General features: G+C 42.4%; 1 long non-coding RNA gene across 2 annotated transcripts; it reads right to left on the reverse strand.

Annotated features, from left to right (window-relative positions):
* Positions 1–3,849: 3,849 nt before the first annotated feature.
* On the reverse strand, positions 3,850–12,731 carry LOC141615240 (uncharacterized). Of its 2 annotated transcripts, none has more exons than XR_012529739.1 (3): positions 12,663–12,731; positions 5,543–5,615; positions 3,850–3,989 (listed from the first exon to the last, which is right to left on the reverse strand). It is a non-coding gene; the product is annotated as an uncharacterized LOC141615240 (long non-coding RNA). The 2 variants fall into 2 exon arrangements; XR_012529741.1 differs by lacking the exon at positions 12,663–12,731 and adding an exon at positions 9,583–9,875.
* Positions 12,732–13,765: the final 1,034 nt, after the last annotated feature.

Below are 13,765 nucleotides of genomic sequence, written 5' to 3' on the forward strand. Positions count from 1 at the left end.
TAGCAGTAATCTAGGTATTTTATTTTTGGTACGAAACGACAGTATCATGGGTGTTAAGAGTTCATGTTTCATGTTTGGTCGAGTTGTTGAGTTCTTAGTTATGTTGTTGTGTCTGGGTCGAGTTAGTATGGTTGTTTTTAGAGTATGGGTTGAACTTCGGGGACGAAGTTCTTTTTAAGGAGGGAAGACTGTAATACTCCGTATTTATAAGTCTTGGGGTACTCTATCGAGTAGGCCTTACTCTGTCGAGTAAGGGTAAGTTGCGTTTTAGAAAAGTTTCGACTGAGGGTACTCTATCAAGTAGCCTTAGGTACTCGATAGAGTAAGGGGGTACTCTATCAAGTAGCCTTAGGTACTCGATAGAGTAAGGGGGTACTCTATCAAGTAGCCTTGGGTACTTGATAGAGTAAGGGGGTACTCGATCAAGTAGCCTTGGGTACTCGATCGAGTAAGGGGGTACTCGATCGAGTACCTTGGGTACTCGATCGAGTGTCCGGTTTATCGGGGGTTTTTCTCGGGTTTTGTTAATTACGCGATTTAGGTATTTAAACATATTCGTCTTTATTCTAAATCACTTTTTACAAAACCTAAAACCTGTTTAAGAGAGAAAGCAACTGGTTCTTCTTCCTAATCGCGTTCTTGACAATTCCCGAAGTTCAGACGGTCAGTTTTTATCGTAGTTCGCGTCGTTGGATTCCTTGCGTCGAGGGTAAGCTTCTAGCATAATTTTTATAATGTTTTGCTAGGTTTGGTCAAACCCTAATTTAGGGTTTGGGGGTTTTATGAGTAGTAAGTAATTGGTAGTCTTTATGTGTTATGTATGATAGGAGGAGAATTCGTAGAGGAGCCGTTTTGATACAGTTGTAGATACCGTCTGCGTGTTGTACTTTCCAGGTAGGATTTCCTACTCAGTATTAGTCCCATAATGGGATATTGGTGATGTGCTGTAATTAGCTGTTTATTATGATAATTGTGTTTATGATTGTGACGGTGTTTGTGATTGGTTGTCTGTGGTTCTCGAGATGCGTTCTCGGCTGAGTGGGGTCACTTGCGGGAGTGATCTCACGCCCTAGTTTCGCCCTTCGTGGAACCCGCCACGAAAGGGGATGTGCACATTAATGGACAGGGTTATCGCTCGTACGATGAGCGGGGCTTAGGTGGGAACGGCCGCGGTCCCCCATCGCGTGGTGGTCCAAAGTGGACGATCGATGATTGAGACGGTTGGTTGGATGTGTGTGTGTGTGGCGGTTCAAATTGTCTGTTTGTCTTATTGTTGTTATCTGTTTTGATTGTGTGATTAGTACTGACCCCGGTGTTGTTTTGAAAACCTGCGGTGATCCATTCGGGGATGGTGAGCAGATATTGAGCAGGTATAAAGATGATACGGGGATAGCTGGGATGGCCACGACATGACGATAGAGTCTTCCGCTGTAGTTTAGCTTTTATTTACATTTCAGTTGAGAACAGTTAGTTGGAATAATGTATCTTACTTTCAGTTTGGTTTCAAGGATTGTATTCATTCACTAAGCTATTGATAATAAATGTTGTTTCTTTATTGTTGTTGTTTGATTATCATACCTCGGGCAACCGAGATGGTGATGTCTTCATACCTGAGTGGTCCTGGTAAGGCACTCGGAGTATGGGGGTGTTACATTTATACACCCTCAGACTTACATGTTGACGAAACGAGAAGGACTAAGATATCGATTAGTGATGCTCGACGCGAATGCAAAGAAAGTGCCCTCGTAAGAGGAAAACGATTAGATTAATTAAGTTGATTGATGTGTAGTTGGTCAAGTTGGTCGGTCATGCAAACGAGGCTGGTACTCAGAAGGATCCGAGCTTACGTGGTTGAAAGATCAAGCACGTAGACGCCAAAAAGTAAGAACAAAAGTCTAGAATGCAAAGGGAGAAGAGAAGGGCGGACACTCGCGTGAGGAATATGAGGAGCGAAGGCTCCTATTTATACTAATCACATGGAGGAAATAGGGTTCCGGAGACTCTTTGGAAGTGAATCTCGGAAAGATATGAAAAAGATACGAAAATTACGCAGAAAAGGACATGGGAAAAGGCGCAGCAAGCACTGCGTCTCTTGGAAGAGGCGCAGCACCTGCTGCGTCTGTTCCCAAGTGGTTTCCTCCTGCGGAAGAAAGATTTCCGTGTTTGAGTTATGGAAGGACGGAATAATTTGGTTTTCCTTAATACTTTATATGAATATTACGGGAAATTGTTTGCCAAAAGATAAAGATTGTGAAATATTTATAAAATATGGAATAGAAATATGCGGAACATTCCAGAATAGTCCGACTCAGGATTGAACGATCATCAGAAAATGGAGACGGTTTTAGACTCGGACTCCAAATGTACTCTAATTACTGTCAAAACGACCGTATCGGCACGTAGATGACAACTAAGAGGTAGAGATTAATATTTGAGCAATCACTTGACGATAAACTTATGAATTGTCATAAATCGTTCCGCGTACCAAACATGCGGCCCAATCATCACCGGGTGGTTTACGAGAGGTGCAGAAATGAGGTATCTATAGAGCCGAATCGATTAGATTGTACAACACCTACAAGTCGACTTAATCTTCCATACCCAACAACATGCATGGTCTAATGAGACTCGAGTTGGTTTATGTCTTACAAGTCTCATTGAAAAGATAGGTGATGGGTAAAAAATGCAAGGATTCATAGGCTCACATTTCATCAAATATAACATGTGCATGAGTTGAGATCACAACAAGCAAGCAAATAAACTATGAAAGCATATTAATTTAAGCATGAATCATTCCCCATGTTGGTTTCCCCTAATTACCCATTAACCCTAGCTAAGGAACAACTCACTCATTATCATGTTGAACATGCTAGCAAGGTTGTCAATCATACCAACAAAGTGAAACATGATGAATAAATGAAAGTAATTAACAATAATTAAAAAGGGATTAAGAGAATTATACCTACTAATGATTCCAATAATAAAGCAAAGAATAAAAGAAGTACTTGATGCTTGATTGGAAGGTTGTCAATCTCCCAATAATAACCCAAATAATCTTCAATTACCCAAAATAAAGGATGAACAAGAGAGAGATTAAGGAAATAAAACTTGTATTAAAACTTAATTAATTGTTGATTACAAGATTAATGAGAGATTTGATTGATATTATCTACACTAAAGATTGCTAAGAAGAACATGCTCTTCTAATTAGACTAATGGGGTATTTATAGTGGGGATTAGGTGGATGAATTAGGGTTAACTAAGGGCTTAAATGACGATTAAGTCCCTACTTAAGGAAACGCCGGTATTTTTGGAAAGACTCCGGTCTCTAGGGAGACTCCGGTCTCTAGAATAAGATGTGCATCCTTCCTTGAAGCTTGAAGAAGACGAAATGAGTCTGCCTGATAATCCGGGCGTCTTTAGCACGGGACGGGCGGATTCGGTGGTCTCTGCCCGGGCGTCTTGTGGGGAAGACGGGCGTCTTCTGGAGCTGCTACCCAGGCGTCTTGGAGTGAAGACGCACGGATTATGGTGGTGGAGACGGGCGTCTTCTGGGGAAGACGCACGGATTGCTGTGCAGTCTCGTTTCTTCTTCTTTTCTTCCTTTTTCTTCATAAGATCCTTGGGGATTTCCTCGGGGATGCAAGGATCTTTTCTCATCATTGCCCATCTACTATAGTATGTACAAAGTGTGACACCCCTCGATGAGGCAACTAAATATAACTAGTAAATCGTGACGGAAACACGAGATTTTTTTAAACTTTTAAGACTTCTAATGAAGTCCAACGCGAGGTATCACCAACACGATAAATAAGTTTAGATAGTTAGCTTTAAGTTTACAATACAAGTCTATTTATTGGGGAAAAGATGTCCCACGAATTAACATAGATTCGAAAAGTAGGTGAGTCTATTATGTGATAACTAAATAAGGTCCAAGGTAAGAACTCGCTAGCTCACACGGTCTTGCCCACTTAAGCTTCATCACCAACCTGTCATTCATAATAAATATGAAAGCCACAGTCAGTGAGAAGTAACTCAGGGTTCTCCCAGCCACAATATGTCAAAATACAAGTAATTAGGAATGTAATTAAACAAACAAGCATGAGGATAAATACTTACGGTGACGAGAGGATCATGATTAGTATACAAAATGCAATAAGAGTAGTTATGCATAAATGTGAGAAGAATAATAAGGTCCAACGGTCAAATATTGACTCAACTCAAATGTAAGACAAATTACAAAGTATAGACTCAAACAAGACAACCCTCTAGACTCCAACCTCTTGGTAGGACGACGATCATAATACGGTCCTAGTCTAAACCTGGCCAGACTCTCGGGATGGACGACACCCGATTCGACAAACGATACCAAATCGTATCCAAGACTCGAAATATGGTACACCTAACCGTGCCCGGAAGTCGAGTAACCTCAAGCGGAACCTTGTCACCTAACCGTGACCCCCGGTCCGAAAAGGCGGAAGGAAAAATAGCCCAACTCGGAAACAATGGCACCTAACCGTGACCCAATGTCCGAGGGCAATTAAATAGGGAAAGTCGAGTAGTCTCACAATGTAAAACGTCACACTCGGGTCACAAATACGAGTGGAAAAGATTGAACAAACATAACGTAAACAATTTATGTGAAACATGCATAAGTATAAAGGTATGAGAAACATCAGGTACTCTCTGCCGGTGTGGGCACCGGCTGCCGGCCCACCGGCAGAGGATTCATGCTATGGTGAACAATGTCAAAATTAGGTGAGGGTGTATTCTCTGCCGGGTGGCCGGCTGCCGGTCCACCGGCAGGGGATACAAGCTAAAGGAAACAAGGTCAAAAATATTCAATGTGTATTCTCTGCCGGGTGGCCGGCTGCCGGTCCACCGGCAGAGGATCCAAGCTATAGTCAAATAACTTCAACATTTCACATTGTGTATTCTCTGCCGGTTGACCGGCTGCCGGCCCACCGGCAGAGGATACACCCTATTATAAAAGACACCAAAATCTCATGTACGCGCTGCCGGTTGGGTAGGCCGGCTGCCGGCCCACCGGCAGCGGATTACAAAGGCTTAATTCTCCATTTTTATAAGTCAGAAATGCACAGACGCGCTGCCGGTTGGGTAGGCCGGCTGCCGGCCCACCGGCAGAGGATCACTGTATACGAAAACTCAACAACATTCATCTAAAGCCTTCCAAATTCAACCATCTTTCATTTAACCATTTCATACTTCTTAAACATGATGAATACTCAGAAAATTACCACTTTCAAGATGTAATTACCATATGGGGTGGATTATAAGTCATTAAAATGAGGCTTAATCATGTCATTATGGGAGAATTCCTTTAAGACAATCTCATATTTCACCATATTACAACTAGGCATGAAATTACTCATTAAACATGTGAGAATTATCATACAAGTATTCTACACAACACCAAATCACCAAAGGGCATGAAAGACATCAAATTTAACATCCAAGTGAGTCTAATACTACACAATTCACACAATTTTAACATAAAAGTCGAGTAACCCATCACCGTTACCTTTTTGCACTTCAATCTTCTAAAGACTCGTCAATGATGTAGCTATCCTCCTCCGGGTTGTCCAAGTTCTCCCCTAAACACAAAAACAAAGGTATTAAGTCAAGAATCCACATCCTTGTAAGATGAGAATTTCGAAATAGAGGAAAAGATGGCAACTTTCTTACTTAGAAAGAAAGGAAATGAGAAAAGGAAGAGAATAGCGCAAAAAGGAACGAGATTGGTGAAGAATTGAGTGAGATATGGTGATTTTAGGGTTAGTAAGGGAAGGTTCAACAATGGTGGGGTGGTTGTTGGGAAATTTCAGAAATTACAAGTGAGGGAGATGAAGTTGTGAGGGTTTAGTTGAGGTTTTGTGTAGAGAAAAGAGGGGGAAAAAGGCCCATGAGTCAAGTTAAGCCCAATAACTCAAAATGAGTCGGTATCCACTAGAATTTTTGTCCCAAGTCTACTATAACTCGAGTCGGAGAATAATATTATTAAAATCTACACTATTATTACCGTTACACGGCTACGGCTATATTTTATGAAAATAAGCTTTAAATAATAATTATTTAATAAAAATCGCTTAAAAGTTTATTTAAAAATATAAGGAAAGCGCGGGGTGTTACAATCATCCCACCTTTTAAAAAGTTTCGCCCTCGAAACTTGAAACGAAAAGGTATTACCTTAAGAAAACAAACTAGGGTACTTGACACGCATGGAAGCCTCCGGCTCCCAAGTCTCTTCTTCTACATCACCACACTTCCATAATACCTTCACCAAGGGCACCACCTTGCTCCTTAGCTTCTTCTCCTTCTTATCCAAGATACGAATCGGTCTCTCCTCGAAAGAAAGACTAGGCTCAAGCTCGGGAATCTCATTTTGCAACACATGACTAGGGTCGCTAATGTACTTCCTAAGTTGAGAAACATGAAAGACATCATGAACTTTACCCAAACTCAGGGGCAAATCCAATCTATAAGCCACGGCACCAATCCTTTTATCACTTCATACGGTCCAATGTACTTCGGACTCAACTTCCCTTTAACTCCAAATCTCTTTACTCCTTTCATCGGGGACACTTTCAAGAACACCTTATCCCCAACTTTAAACTCCAAGGGTCGACGGCGAACATCGGCATAAGATTTCTGTCGATCTTGGGCGGCTTTCATTCTTTCACGGATGAGCTTCACTTGATCAATCGTCTCGGCTAACTTGTCGGGTCCTAGATCACGCACATCACTTGCTTGGTCCCAACAAATTGGACTACGGCATTTCCTTCCATAAAGGGCTTCATAAGGGGCCATCTTGATAGAAGCATGATAACTATTGTTATAAGAAAATTCCACCAAAGGTAAGCTCTTCTCCCAACTAGAATGAAAATCAAGGGCACAAGCACGCAACAAGTCTTCTAGAGTTTGAATTGTCCTCTCGGATTGTCCATCGGTAGCGGCATGAAAAGCGGTACTCATCAACAACTTACTACCCATAGCATCTTGTAAAGCTTTCCAAAATCTTGAACAAAACCTTGGGTCACGATCCGAAACGATCTCCTTAGGAACACCATGGTAACGAACGATCTCTTCAACATAAGCACTAGCAAGACGGTCTAAACTCCAAGTTTCTTTGATAGGGATGAACCTAGCACACTTGGTCAACCTATCCACAACAACCCATACGGCATCCTTTCCACCAACGGTCTTAGGCAAAGCCATCACAAAATCCATGGAAATGGACTCCCACTTCCATAAAGGAACATCCAACGGTTGTAGCAAACCACCGGGTCTCTTATGCTCAATCTTCACTTGTTGACAAGTAAGACATCTTCCAACATATGACACAATGTCATTCTTCATGTTAGGCCACCAAAACTGGAGCTTCAAATCTTTATACATCTTGTCTCCTCCGGGGTGAATCGAATAAGGGGATAGATGAGCTTCATCTAGAACTCTCTTCCTCAAGTCAACGGCATCGGGCACATACATGCGTCCTCGGTAACGGAGTTAACCTCTAGCATCAATCTCACAATCCTTTGCTTTTCCTTCAAGAAGCTTGGCTTGAAAACTTTTAAATGTAGCATCGTCCACAAGGCTATCAAGGATCTCTCGGTGAAGAACGGGCTCGGCAACCATAGCACCAAGATAATCAAAACCACTCTTCACAAGTTGCAAACTTAGCTTACGGAACTCGGCACAAAGGTCGTCGGGGAGCACACGAATGACACTCAAGGAATGAGTAGACTTCCTACTAAGGGCATCGGCAACCACATTTGCCTTACCTTCATGATACAACAACTCCATGTCGTAATCATTCACCAATTCCAACCATCGTCGTTGTCTCATATTCAAATCCTTTTGGGTGAATATATACTTCAAACTCTTATGATAGGTGTAGATACGGCAATTAACTCCGATGAGGTAGTGTCTCCACATCTTCAAAGCATGAACAATGGCGGCTAACTCCAAATCATGAGTGGGATAGTTCACCTCATGAACTCTCAATTGTCGCGAAGCATAGGCAACAACTCTTCTATTTTGCATGAGAACACAACCCAAACCCATCTTAGAAGCATCACAAAACACATCAAAGTCAACTCCATCCTCGGGCAAGGTCAACACGGGAGCGGTAGTCAACCTCTTCTTCAACTCTTGGAATGCACTTTCACAAGCTTCGGTCCACACAAACTTGGTCTCCTTCTTCAAAAGTTGAGTCATCGGTCTAGCAAGCTTGGAAAAATCTTTCACAAAGCGACGGTAGTAACCCGCCAAACCCAAGAAACTACAGATCTCACCAACATCGGTTGGACTCTTCCACTCAATCACGGCTTCAATCTTCGAAGGGTCTACCATGACACCATCCTTAGATATCACATGGCCTAGAAAAGACACCTTAGACAACCAAAATTCACATTTGGAGAATTTGGCAAACCACTTTTGACGACGGAGGATTCCCAAAATGATACGGAGGTGATCGGCATGCTCTTCTTCGGACTTGGAAAAGATGAGGATATCGTCGATGAAGACCACAACACACTTGTCTAAGAACTCACTGAAAGTCCGGTTCATTTGGTCCATGAAGATAGAAGGGGCATTGGTTAAACCAAAGGGCATCACCTTAAACTCGAAATGTCCATATCTCGTGCTAAAGGCGGTCTTAGGGATATCGGACTCACGAACGGGGATTTGGTGATAACCGGATCTCAAATCAATCTTGGAGAAAGTAGAAGCACCTTTGAGTTGATCAAACAAATCTTCAATTCTTGGTAGAGGATACTTGTTCTTGATGGTAACACGGTTAAGCTCACGGTAGTCAATGCAAAGTCTCATGGATCCATCTTTCTTCTTCACAAAGAGAACGGGGGCACCCCAAGGCGAGGCACTAGGTCTAATGAATCCTTTCTCAATCATCTCATCAAGTTGCTTTCTCAACTCCTTCAACTCGGTTGGCGCCATACGGTACGGGGCTTTAGCAATCGGTCCGGTTCCAGGTACAAGGTCGATAGAAAACTCAACATCTCGCTCGGGAGGAATTCCGGGCAATTCTTCGGGAAAGACGTCGGCAAACTCACAAACCACGGGCACTTCTTCGATCTTCGGTAAGGAAGGGGAGGTCGAAGTCACCACACAAAGAAAGATTTGGTAACCTTTCCTCCTCATACTCATCAACTTCAAAGCGGAAATCAACTTCACACCTTCTTGGGAACGGACTCCTCTATAGGACACACGAGTGCCTAACGGACTCTTGAGGCGAATCTTTTGGTCTCTACACTCGAATCTTGCATCATACTTTGACAACCAATCCATACCCAAAATTACATCGAATTCCTCAAGGGGAAAACGAAGTAGGTTAGCGGGGAATAAGGTTCCCGAAATAGAGATAGGAATGTCGGAGAAAGGTGAGGGAACAAGAGAACATTTCTCCGGAAGGTAAGGATATAGAAGTTTCCTCACTAGGAATAGGCTCAATGGCTAGTTTTTCCGAGAACTTGGAAGATATAAAAGATAAAGATGCGCCGGTATCAAATAAAATGAGGCAAGGTTGATCAAAAATTGAGAACATACCCGTAATGATATCGGGATGAGCGGCGGCTTCGGCTCGACTCATGACAAAGATAGTTCCTCTTGGCCTAGCATTTGGAGTAGGAGCATTCTTCTTCTCGGGGCAATCGGCAACACGATGTCCGGGCTTCTTACAATGAAAGCAAGTCAAGGGCTTGCCATAGCATCCAACTCCGGGGTGTAGAGCTTGTCTACAATGGTAGCACTTACGGTCCTTCTCAAGTTCATTAGTTGGTGTGGGAACTTGTCCTCTAGGTTCTTGAACTCTTGGTCCTTGTCCTCCATGGTCTTGCATCCTTGGCACAAACCTTCTCTTGTTGGCATAGTTGGAAGTAGAAGGCACAAATGGTCTCTTGCCATGAAAGTTAGAACGATAAGAATGAGAAGAGAAGTGGATTTTGGAATCTTCTTCAATGGCCTTCAAAGAGCTTTCGGCCCAAATGGCATCATCATAAACTTCCACAAAGGTAGTTGAGCTTCTTCTCACCATGCTTTCCACCTTAGGATTCAACTTGTTTTTCTAGAAGTAGACACGATCCTCTTCATCTTTCACGAACTTGGAGGCATAATGAGCAAGTTCATTAAACTTGTCGGTGTAAGCTTGAATTGATAGCTTCCCTTGCTTGAAGTCCATGAACTCCTTCAATCTTTGTTGTTTGAGCTCCTTAGGGTAGAAGCGAGTCTCCACAAGTGACTTGAAGCGGCTCCAATCAAAGTTGGGGTCTTGAGTAGCGGTAGGACCGGTCAAAGTCCACCACCTATCGGCTTCCTTCACAAGGAAGTGAGATGCTAATATCACCTTGTCCACCTCTCGGGCATCGAAGAGAGAGAAGTTCTTCTCCATATCACGAAACCACTCCGAGAGAGCAACAGGATCCACTTCACCACCATAGGTCTTAGCCTTGTTCCTTGCTAGTTGACTTGCAATCCAAGCATAACTTCCTTGACGGTTAGCTTCGGGTGCAGGGGGAGCGGGTTGAGCATTTTGTTGATTAGTAAGCACTTGGGTGAGGGCTTGCATGATCGCATTTTCCACAACGGTTGGTCATGCCATCTTTTTTTTTTTGCACAAGAGTAAACAAGTTAGAACCTATCACAAAGCATACACAAAAAGGCTACCAACTTAGGTCCTTAATTCTACCCATCTCTCATTCATTATTCAAGGTCAAGTGAGAATTTTAAGTTGGGGTACACGTGTGTGCGTCGGGAGCAATATAAGCTCTGATACCAACTGTGACACCCCTCGATGAGGCAACTAAATATAACTAGTAAATCGTGGCGGAAACACGAGATTTTTTTAAACTTTTAAGACTTGTAATGAAGTCCAACGCGAGGTATCACCAACACGATAAATAAGTTTAGATATTTAGCTTTAAGTTTACAATACAAGTCTATTTATTGGGGAAAAGATGTCCCATGAATTAACATAGATTCGAAAAGTAGGTGAGTCTATTATGTGATAACTAAATAAGGTCCAAGGTAAGAACTCGCTAGCTCACACGGTCTTGCCCACTTAAGCTTCATCACCAACCTGTCATTCATAATAAATATGAAAGCCACGATCGGTGGGGGAGTAACTCGGGGTTCTCCCAGCCACAATATGTCAAAATACAAGTAATTAGGAATGTAATTAAACAAACAAGCATGAGGATAAATACTTACGGTGACGAGAGGATCATGATTAGTATACAAAATGCAATAAGAGTAGTTATGCATAAATGTGAGAAGAATAATTAGGTCCAACGGTCAAATATTGACTCAACTCAAATGTAAGACAAATTACAAAGTATAGACTCAAACAAGACAACCCTCTAGACTCCAACCTCTTGGTAGGACGACGATCATAATACGGTCCTAGTCTAAACCTGGCCAGACTCTCGGGATGGACGACACCCGATTCGACAAACGATACCAAATCGTATCCAAGACTCGAAATATGGTACACCTAACCGTGCCCGGAAGTCGAGTAACCTCAAGCGGAACCTTGTCACCTAACCGTGACCCCCGGTCCGAAAAGGCGGAAGGAAAAATAGCCCAACTCGGAAACAATGGCACCTAACCGTGACCCAATGTCCGAGGGCAATTAAATAGGGAAAGTCGAGTAGTCTCATAATGTAAAACGTCACACTCGGGTCACAAATACGAGTGGAAAAGATTGAACAAACATAACGTAAACAATTTATGTGAAACATGCATAAGTATAAAGGTATGAGAAACATCAGGTACTCTCTGCCGGTGTGGGCACCGGCTGCCGGCCCACCGGCAGAGGATTCATGCTATGGTGAACAATGTCAAAATTAGGTGAGGGTGTATTCTCTGCCGGGTGGCTTTGCTGGGTCCACCGGCGGGATACAAGCTAAAGGAAACAAGGTCAAAAATATTCAATGTGTATTCTCTGCCGGGTGGCCGGCTGCCGGTCCACCGGCAGAGGATCCAAGCTATAGTCAAATAACTTCAACATTTCACATTGTGTATTCTCTGCCGGTTGACCGGCTGCCGGCCCACCGGCAGGGGATACACCCTATTATAAAAGACACCAAAATCTCATGTACGCGCTGCCGGTTGGGTAGGCCGGTTGCCGGCCCACCGGCAGGGGATTACAAAGCCTTAATTCTCCATTTTTATAAGTCAGAAATGCACAGACGCGCTGCCGGTTGGGTTGGGCCGGCTGCCGCCCACCGGCAGAGGGATCACCGTATACGAAAACTCAACAACATTCATCTAAAGCCTTCCAAATTCAACCATCTTTCATTTAACCATTTCATACTTCTTAAACATGATGAATACTCAGAAAATTACCACTTTCAAGATGTAATTACCATATGGGGTGGATTATAAGTCATTAAAATGAGGCTTAATCATGTCATTATGGGAGAATTCCTTTAAGACAATCTCATATTTCACCATATTACAACTAGGCATGAAATTACTCATTAAACATGTGAGAATTATCATACAAGTATTCTACACAACACCAAATCACCAAAGGGCATGAAAGACATCAAATTTAACATCCAAGTGAGTCTAATACTACACAATTCACACAATTTTAACATAAAAGTCGAGTAACCCATCACCGTTACCTTTTTGCACTTCAATCTTCTAAAGACTCGTCAATGATGTAGCTATCCTCCTCCGGGTTGTCCAAGTTCTCCCCTAAACACAAAAACAAAGGTATTAAGTCAAGAATCCACATCCTTGTAAGATGAGAATTTCGAAATAGAGGAAAAGATGGCAACTTTCTTACTTAGAAAGAAAGGAAATGAGAAAAGGAAGAGAATAGCGCAAAAAGGAACGAGATTGGTGAAGAATTGAGTGAGATATGGTGATTTTAGGGTTAGTAAGGGAAGGTTCAACAATGGTGGGGTGGTTGTTGGGAAATTTCAGAAATTACAAGTGAGGGAGATGAAGTTGTGAGGGTTTAGTTGAGGTTTTGTGTAGAGAAAAGAGGGGGAAAAAGGCCCATGAGTCAAGTTAAGCCCAATAACTCAAAATGAGTCGGTATCCACTAGAATTTTCGTCCCAAGTCTACTATAACTCGAGTCGGAGAATAATATTATTAAAATCTACACTATTATTACCGTTACACGGCTACGGCTATATTTTATGAAAATAAGCTTTAAATAATAATTATTTAATAAAAATCGCTTAAAAGTTTATTTAAAAATATAAGGAAAGCGCGGGGTGTTACAATCATCCCACCTTTTAAAAAGTTTCGCCCTCGAAACTTGAAACGAAAAGGTATTACCTTAAGAAAACAAACTAGGGTACTTGACACGCATGGAAGCCTCCGGCTCCCAAGTCTCTTCTTCTACATCACCACACTTCCATAATACCTTCACCAAGGGCACCACCTTGCTCCTTAGCTTCTTCTCCTTCTTATCCAAGATACGAATCGGTCTCTCCTCGAAAGAAAGACTAGGCTCAAGCTCGGGAATCTCATTTTGCAACACATGACTAGGGTCGCTAATGTACTTCCTAAGTTGAGAAACATGAAAGACATCATGAACTTTACCCAAACTCGGGGGCAAATCAAATCTATAAGCCACGGCACCAATCCTTTTTATCACTTCATACGGTCCAATGTACTTCGGACTCAACTTCCCTTTAACTCCAAATCTCTTTACTCCTTTCATCGGGGACACTTTCAAGAACACCTTATCCCCAACTTTAAACTCCAAGGGTC

Source organism: Silene latifolia, chromosome 11, assembly GCF_048544455.1.
Source record: "Silene latifolia isolate original U9 population chromosome 11, ASM4854445v1, whole genome shotgun sequence".
NCBI classification, from domain to species: domain Eukaryota; kingdom Viridiplantae; phylum Streptophyta; class Magnoliopsida; order Caryophyllales; family Caryophyllaceae; genus Silene; species Silene latifolia.